Here is a 9,192-nt window from a genome sequence, read left to right on the forward strand (position 1 = left end):
GCCCGGCCCCGCCCCGCCCCGAGGCCCCGCCCCGCCCCCGAGCCCCGCCCCGCCCCCGAGGCCCCGCCCCGCCCCCCGAGGCCCCTCCCCCGTGGCCCCGCCCCGCCCCCGAGGCCCCCGCCCCTCCCCGTGGCCCCGCCCCTCCCCGTGGCCCCGCCCCGCCCCCGAGGCCCCCCGCCCCTCCCCGAGGCCCCGCCCCCGTGGCCCCGCCCCGCCCCCGAGGCTCCGCCCCGAGGCCCCCTCCCCGGGGCCCCGCCCCTCCCAGAGGCCCCGCCCCCAGAGGCCCCTGCCCCGAGGCCCCGCCCCTCCCCGGGCCCCGCCCCTCCCCGAGGCCCCGCCCCTCCCCGGGCCCCGCCCCGAGGCCCCGCCCCTCCCTGGGCGCGGTGCTGGGCCAGCAGGAGCACAGTCCGCCTCCCCCCTGCTCCCTCCCGCCTCCCCTCCCAGGGGTCTCTCCGGCCCCCCATCCTCTGCAGCAGAGTGCCCCGGCTCCTCGGAGGCCCCCACGGGGGCGCTGGGCCGCGGAGCCCCGGGGGTCGTGGGGGACCGGCCTCGGGGAGGACGCAGGGGAAGGCAGGTCAACCGCATCCTCGGGGGGGGGGGGGGGGGGGGCTGAGGCCCCACGCGCCGGGCGCTGGGGACCCCGCGAGCTGGGACGCGGGACCCACGAGCCCCCCCCCCCCCCCCCCCCAGCGCTCTGTACCAAGCAAGCCACCGGCCGCTCCCCGGGACAGCCAGTGACCAGGCTGCGATCCCAACCTGAAAGGTGACATTCCAACCTCCAGGAACCCGCACTAGGTCTGAAAATACCCCCGCGCGCAGGGCACCGCCCCCTCCCCTCCCCCCAATCTGACCCTCCCTTTGGGAACACCACGTCCAGACAGTGGGTGTGGAGCGTCCCGCGCGTGCCCTGGTTCAAAGGATGGGCATGCAGAATATGGAAACAACCCAGATGCCCCTCCACAGACGAATGCATCCAAAAAATGTGGCACCTATACACAATGGAATACTACGTAGCGACTAGAAATGATAAACTATTGGTATTCACAGGACTTGAACAAATAAATGATGTTGAGCGAGACAAGCCTAGAACACACAGAACAAAGGGGCATGGTCTCCTTGATAATGACTGTTAAGGTGAGGGGAAGAGGGAGGCAGTAGAGACCAGGTCTGCGGAACAAAAACTTGTTGTCAAATGGTATTTCCACAGGTTTGGGTCAGCGACCCTACACTATGTAACTAAAACCAAACAACTACTCAACATATAAAGGTCTAAAATAGACCTCTCAGTGGATCACAACAGCTATGTGTGTATGATCATATAAGACAAGGATAAGCAGACTCTATTGTTGACATTATATTTAAAGTTCTAGGTGAATTTCCTTTGGCGTATGCCACGTGGCTACTGTATATGATTTTGGTACACTGGGTATTGTATATAAGCCTACCTGATCTAGGGAAGGGAAAGAAAAACAAGAGTGTAAGATATCACAAGAAATGTACACACTGCCCTATTATGTAACTGTACCCCTTTTGCACAACACCTTGTCAACAAATTTAATAAAAAAATTAAAAAAGGATGGCATGGGGGAGGATCACCGATTTCTCACTGGTGAGCAGAGCTCAGACCCTCCCATTTCTCCACAGTTTGCTGGTCTCAACCGTTAGCTGAAACCCTGCAGAGCACAGGAAACAAAATAAACCTCCAAACCTGTCGAGCACTGTATTGAGAATGCCCCAGTTCCCCCATCACACTCTCCACGTTCCCCTGTGCTCTGGGCTGATCAATGAATTAAATGTCTGGTTCTAGGTCCTGGGTTTGATTCCTAGCAAAGAAAATGTGTGTATGTGTGCGTGTGCATGTGCGTGTGTGTGTGTGAGAGAGAGAGAGAGCGAAAGAGAGAGAGAAAGAAATGGGGGGATAGAGCACACGTTTGTGGTTTTAAAGTATCTAGGAAGCCAGGTGCCAGTGGCTCACGCCTGTAGTCCTAGCTACTCAGGAGGCTGAGAGCTGAGGATCGTGGTAAGTCCGTGAGACTCTTATCTCCAATTAGCCGCCAGAAAACTGGAAGTGGTGCTGTGGCTCAAGTGATAGAACATTAGCCTTGAGCTGAAGAGCTCAGGGACAGCGCCCAGGCCCAGAGCTCAAGCCACACAACTGACAGGAAAAAAAAAAAGTATCTGTGACACTCACTTCTGACTACTTTACTAACATGATCTACAATTACCAAAGGCAGCTTTGTGCCCAGGCCCCCTTGTAGTTGGGCTCAATTCTGAATTCTGATTACTGAGAGAAGCCGAGGCTCACTGGGCTGGCTTTGAACCTCGATCTTCAGATCTCAGCCTCCTGTGTAGCTAGGATGACAGGACGTGAGCCATTAGTGCCTGGCAGGATACGTTCCTGCAAGAGAAGGAAGAAAGCTCCCCGGTTCCCAGGGGGGAATTCCGTGAGAAGGCAAACTTGATCATGAACTTCTGGCCTCCGAGCTGTGAGCCATAAATGTCTGTGTTTTGGGCCTGGGAAGGTGGCTTGGCGGTCGAGTCCTTGCCTCCCATGCATGAAGCCCTGGGTTCGATTCCTCAGCACCACAGACACAGAAAAAGCCAGAAGTGGCGCTGTGGCTCAAATGGCAGGGTGCTAGCCTTGAGCGGGAAGAAGCCGGGGACGGTGCTCAGGCCCTGAGTCCAAGGCCCAGGACTGGCAAAAAAAACAAACAACTGTGTTTTAAACAACCTACTCTGTAATGTTTTATGACACCCACCTGAGCAGCCTCCAGCAAGAGGGACGTGGAAGGTGTGACTGGGCGCGGTGACAGCCCGTGAGGTGTCATCCTTCCTGCTTGGCAACCCTGGGGTGTCAGGATCCCAGAGGGAGGGGACAGGAAACAGCTCCACGCCGGGAAGACCACGGAGTGCCGTAACTTCCGACCCAAGACCTTTTCTTAGGCTGGCCTCGAACTCGTAATCCTCCTGCCTCCGCCTCCCATGTGGGGGCGGTGCCCGTGAGCCCCCCCCAGCCTCGCAGACGGGGAGGCTTCCGGGGAGCTGAGTCCAGGCCGCAGCCGGCGCGGGGCTCCGTGCAGGTGTCCGAGGTGTCCACGAGGTGGCGCTGGGCTCGCTGGGAAGCCGCGGGCCGCAGGGCAGCTCGGGCTCTGAGAGGTGGGCAGCGCGGGGGGCGGGGGGGTCCCCCAGCCTGGGTTGGAAGGTGTCCTCAGAGCGGGCTCCCCTTCCGCAGTAGGCGGTACGGAGGCGCCCCCTGACCTCAAGCACCGTGGGGAGACGGGCCAGGGACAGACGGCATCCTGACATGCAGGTTGCGTCCAAGCCTGAGCTTGCAGAGACCCCCCTCTCCCTCCCTCCTCCCCAGGTTCTGGGGGACGCCCGCGCCCCAGGTCTTGGGGGTGAGCTGGAAGGCTTGCGCGGCCAGAGGCTCCCATCTCAGGGGTGTGGCTTGCAAGCCCCCCCCCCCCAACGAGGGGACTCGGGAAACTGCCCCCTGGAGGTAAAGGGGACAGAGCCAAGGGCCCGAGTCCTTCTGGAGCGCTTCTGACCACTGAGTTCCTGAAGAACGGAAGCCACCGCGCCCCTCACGTCTAGGCCAGTGAACAGCTCCGTCCTGCTTCTCGAAAGGCGAGCAGGCGCGGCCCCCCAGCCACCATCCTGAGAGCCACCGCCTGGAGGGCGGGAGCTGTCCGTCCCGCCCCCCCCCTCTCCGCCCTCTCCCCGCTGCCCAGCACTGTCTTCAAGTTGCTGGTTTGTGTGTGTGTGTGTGTGTGTGGTGTGGTGTGTGTGTGTGTATTCGCGTCCACGCGCGCACACACCAGCACGAGGGCTTGAACTCAGGGCCCGGGGGCTGTGTCCCGCTAGGCTCTCCTGCTCAAGGCCAGCCCCCCCCGCCGCCCCGCCACGTCGGGCTTCTGGGTGGTCACCGGGGCTTCGGGGCTCATAGACCTCGCAGCTCAGCCGGCTTGTGGGGCGCCCTGCGTGCACCCGCGTGGACACGCGTGGAGACGCGGCGTGTCCCCGGGGCCCGGGCCCTGGTCAGAGGCCGCAGGAGCGGCTGCCCCGCGCAGCGTGCGTGTGTGGGGAGCGTGTGGGAGGCACCGACGGGCCGCGGGCCTCGGGCCTCCGCGTCCGCCCCGGGGGGGGGGGGGCTTGGCGAGGCGCAGGGGTGAGGCAGGAACGGGAGCGCCGGGAGTGGCCGCTGCTTCCTTGCCATTTCCCACGGCTCGTTCTGCTCTGTTTGCCAGTCCCGGGGCTTGAACTCGGGGCCCGACATGCTGGGTTGACTTTTTTCACTCAAGGCTGGTGCTCTACCACTTGAACCACAGTTCCGCCCCCTTGCCTTTCCCGGGACTTGAACGCGGGGCATGGGTGCTAGCGTGAGCTTTTATGTTCATCTGCCCGTGAGCCGCGGCTCCGCTGGTGGAGCTGGGAGTCTCACGCGCTCTCCTGCCAGGGCTGGCTTTGAACGCGAGTCTCCGAGAATCGCAGGCGCGAGCCGCTAGCCCTGGCTGGCTTCCGTTCTTCGCGTGGCACCCTAGCCGGGCGGCCCTGCGGGCAGCTGTGTGTTGCCCTCCTTGGGCACACTCCAGCTCGCTCCTCCTCCCCTCGAGCCCTCGACGCCCGTGGGGGGTATCTCCGTGGCCTCGTCCTCAGGGGCCTGGGAGCCCGTGCTGCCGTCCGCGTGCCCCCCCCCCCCCCCCGCCCGGCAGCTGCTCCCCCGGAGGCGGCCGGGACCGGGCTGCGTCTCGCAGCTGCCGCGCGTCTTTGTGCTGTGTTCGCCATCAAAGGAAGCTTTCACCTTCCTGGAACAATCGGTGTCGTGGGGGGGAGGGGGTGGCGGCGATCACGGCGACACCACCGCTCCGGGTGGCTGACGGACCCCGGCGCACAGGGCAGGGCGTGGGACGGGACTGCGTGGCTCTCGAGCCGCGTGGCCGGCCCCGGCCGAGTGGCTGCCAGGGCCCCCGAGGTGAACGCCCTCCGCCAGACACCCCGGGATCCCCCGAGTTCCCGTAGGGAGGAGCCGTTTTGTGCAGCGCGTTCAGAGGTTGTGGGGGGCACTCTGGCTGTTTGAGGTCCGGGGTTCTTTCTTAGTATTCCAAGCGGAACCCCGAACGCCGGTGTCTTTCAATGACCTTCTGGGGCAGGGGAGCTGCGCTTCGCTTTGCTTTGTTCTCACTTGGTTTGGGTCTGAGGACCTGTTCTTTTGGCTTGTTAGTTTGTCGCCAGTAGGAGGGCTTGAACTCGGGGCCTGGGCAGTGTCCTTAGCGTTTTAGCTAAGGCTCCACTTCCAGGTTTTGGCGGTTAATTGGACTTCCTCGTGGACCTCCCTGCCCAGGCTGGATGTGAACCACAGTCCTCAGGTCTTAGCCTTTGAGTAGCTGGGATTCTAGGCGGGGGCCACGGGCACTTGACTCGGCCTGGTTTCTGTATCATGAAGTCATCCCTGCCACGGGCACCTGCTAAGGGACACCTAATTTGTTAATCTGCAAATAACCCGCGAAGGAGGGATGACGATCACCACTGTCCATTTAAACAAGGAAACTGAGGCACACACCCGGTGTAGAGCCACTCGTTGGAAATCGCACAGCGAGTGAACCGCAGAAGCGAGGTTTGCGGTCAAGTCTCCAGCTCACTCTGCACCTGGGTGCTCTCCAATCGTGATGTACTTACCGCACACCAGGACTGGGGCGATGGCTGTGAGAACCACAGAGGCACAGGCCGCTATCTGGAAAGAAGACCTCCAGGGTTGTAACAGTGCCACGGGCCAAGGTAGCCCCTTGAGCCCGCAGAGCCCCAGGCGTGGCCCCCCAGAGGCCGCGGGGCGCCAGGGTTAGAGGAGGACCTCCTGTGTGAGCCTCTCTGATGTGGCGGCCAGGTCGCTCCCCAGGCGGGACGGCTGGCCGCGCAGTCGGGCCGGGCTGGGGAGAGGCCGGCCTCCTCCCCGGGGCTGGGGCCGCCATTTGCCCTCCGGGGTGGGGTCATGCCCCGCCCGCCCCTGGGGAGTGCCCCTCCTGGGAGTTTCCCTGTGGTTCAGGCGGGGCGGTGGCGACACCTCCCTGTCCTCCAAGACTTGCCCGCTGAGTCACAGACCGAGACGGGGGGGGGGGGGGGGGGGGGAGGGTGCAGAGCCTTTTCCTCCTCACCCTGAGGCTCCGCAGCTGGGAAAATCATTCACGCGCGTGACAGCAGCCAGTGTGCCAGCCACGCTCCTGAGTCTCTGGCCCAGTCCGGGCTGGGACCATCTCCTTTCTTTCTTTCTTTCTTTTTGTTGTTGTTGTAGTGGGGTCTTGAACTCGGGGCCTGGGCGCTGTCCCTGAGCTCTCCTTGCTCAAGGCTAGCGCGCTACCATTTTGAACCGCAGCTCCACTTCCAGTTTTTTTGAGTGGCAGATAAGAGTCTCACAGGAAACTTTTCTGCCCAGGCTGGCTTTGAACCGCGATCTTCAGCTCTCAGCCTCCTGGGTAGCTGGGCAGCACAGGCGTCCATCTCCCAATCTGTTAGGACTGTGTTCAAAGTTCTTGGCCCCAGCCAGGTGTCCCAGGTACTAAAGGAGCCTTGGCACTTGCTGGACTCTACTCTGTTCCCCGAGTGGAACTCAAACAGGTCCCGACCCCGACCCTGCCAGTGCGCTTGGGGAATTCGTTTGAGGCTGGATGAACGTGTCGCTGCAGGAAAGCCGGCGCCCGGGAGCTCGCACAGACACACATAGTTGCTTTGATCCGGAAGAGCGATGATGGTCACGGTCTTCTGTTTTCTCTAGGTGTGCGTGTGGTTTATGCCAGTGAAGGCAGGAACGCTAGGAGGCACAGCTCCAAGTGGGGCCACTGCACAGGCACTTGGGGGGAGGGGGAGGCCAGCGGCTCCTTCCCTCCCCCCAGGGTCAAGTGTCTTCCCTGTTGGGGCCCCCGGGGGTCACGAGGGGATCAGTCCCCCCAGGGGGCCTCTGCTCCAGGATGCTCTTCTGGGATGCACCTGCTAACTTCCATGGAGCTAGGGCGGCATGCTGTGTGGGAAAGGCCGTCGGAGGGGCGTTGCGGGGAAAACGCCAGCGCAGGTGCCCGTGCGGAGAGGGCCTGCCTGGCCCCGAACCGGCCGGGACCGCGTTCTCAGGACCCACTGGCCCGGCCTTCTCCACGTGTGGCTTCACGTGCCCTGAGGTTTCGGTCAAGTTGGACCAAAATTCTGGTGCAGCTTGCTGGACAGGTAGTAGGAACGGACAGCGGTGTGGCCCGGCCCTGCCCAGGGTCAGAACAGAGCCCAGGGCAGGCAGGAGACGAGGCGGCCACCCTCAGGGACGGAGCAGCCCGGAGAGACTCAGCTCCGGCCACGCCCGCCACCCTGGGGCTTCCGCCCTTCTCCCGGAGCCAGCCTGCCCTCGTTCTCCTCCTTCCCGAAAGGCTGCTCTGCCTCCAGGGCCTCGGCGCCATTCCTCCACCCCGGCAGCCTTCCTCTCCTCTCCGCTCCTCCGCATCCACACACCCTCCACGGTGCCCCCGGCCTCCTCCCCCGGCCTCCCGAGCGCGGCCTGGGCCTCCTCCCCCGGCCTCCCGCGGCGCGGAGCCTCCGGCCGCTTCTCTCCCGGCCACCACGAGACCCAGCCCCGGGCACCTGTCCGTCTGAGCACAATGTCCTTCCGGGGACACTCCGGGGACGCGGCGGCTGTCTTTCCCCCGCGTTCTCCACCCTTCGCCCCTACCCTTCCTGTACCCCACAACGCCAGCCCCTGCTCTGCGCCCCGAGAGTCCGCAGGGCCGGGTGACCGTTTCAGACAGTGACAAAGTGCCTCCGGGAGGGAGGGGCGTGTGTGGCGTCGACTGGAGGGACACTGGGGATGTGTGGGCAGAGTGCCTTCAGCTGAGCTGGGGGGCGCAGGGGTCCCCCCCAAGGCAGCTGTCCCCCCATTCAGCCAACCCCCCAGCAGGGGTCTCAGCGGCTCGCGCCACCCAGGGAAACCCGGGGCGTGCACAGAGCTCGGCGGGTGCTTGGCAATGGCCCATCCCAGCGCGGTCTTCACCCACTGCCTAGAGCTTCGGAGGCCCACATCATTGGGGTGCAAGGCTGAGGTCTCCCACTCGGCGGCGGCGTGGCCCTTCTGAGCCTGCTGCTGCTTCACTGGCTTCAAAACCAGAGTTCCCTGAACACATCCCTCCCCTCCCAAGTTGCTTCCTCCCAACGCACGCGCAAGCTGGGAGTGACATCCCACCCCCACCCCATGCAGACGCCATGGAATCCCAAGCTCCCACGGCCGCTTTAGAGGAACCTGCCCTAGCCCACCTCATCAGCTGATGACGGCTGCAGACCAACACCTGACCTTAGACTCACTGTATTGCTAGGCTAACTGAGAAGACTGTAGAGCTATTGTCTGAGGCCATAATTTCCCATCCTGCTGGAACCAAGTGTGGCCTGCACTTCTTACCGATATGAGCCATTCCCTCCACTTCCTCCCGAGTGCTGTGCTCCCACAAGATGGGGCCTGTGGCCTCGGAAGGCCCATTACCAAGCCTGGGTGCTGGGCCTTGGTTGGTTGCCAAGAATAGACTGGGAGGGAGAGGAAGGAGCGGGCAGGTGGAGTCTGCTTAGAAGGGTGGATATCAGGCAAGAGACTGCAAACGAGGTGAAAGGTCACCGGAATAGGGCTGAGCCCCCGACGTGACCAGGCTCCCTTCCTAACCCTCCGCGGAGACTTTGCCACCATGCACCTTCCCCAAGACAGGCAGGAGCTTCCCAGCCTCACAGGGGAATGCTGGGAGCCAGAACTGCTCGGAAGGCACAGGCTACCAGTGCAAAGTACTTAGCAACAGAGGCTTGGAATAAGTAGTGAAGCACAAAAAAAGCAAGACACAACAAAAACCGCAAGGCCAGGCAAAGATGTTAGTGAGTTGACAGTGCCTTGATGTTTTGTTTTGTTGTGCAAGTATTGAGGCTTGAACTCGGGGCCTGCGCGTCGTCCCTTAGCTTTTCCATTCAAGGCTGGCGCTCTACCACTCGAGCCACACCTCTACTTCCAGCTCTTTTGGCGGTGAGATGGAGGTGAGAGGCTGGCTTGATCTGTGATCCTCCGATCCCAGCCTCCTGAGTGGCTAGGATGACAGGCGAGAGCCGCCAGTGTCCCGTGTGGAGTAAGAACATGATGGCGCAGGCAGCCCTGGTTGGGTTTGTCACAGGGCTGGGTCGGTCCCTGTCGAC

Source organism: Perognathus longimembris, unplaced genomic scaffold (assembly GCF_023159225.1).
Source record: "Perognathus longimembris pacificus isolate PPM17 unplaced genomic scaffold, ASM2315922v1 HiC_scaffold_5393, whole genome shotgun sequence".
In the NCBI taxonomy this organism is placed as follows: Eukaryota; Metazoa; Chordata; class Mammalia; order Rodentia; family Heteromyidae; genus Perognathus; species Perognathus longimembris.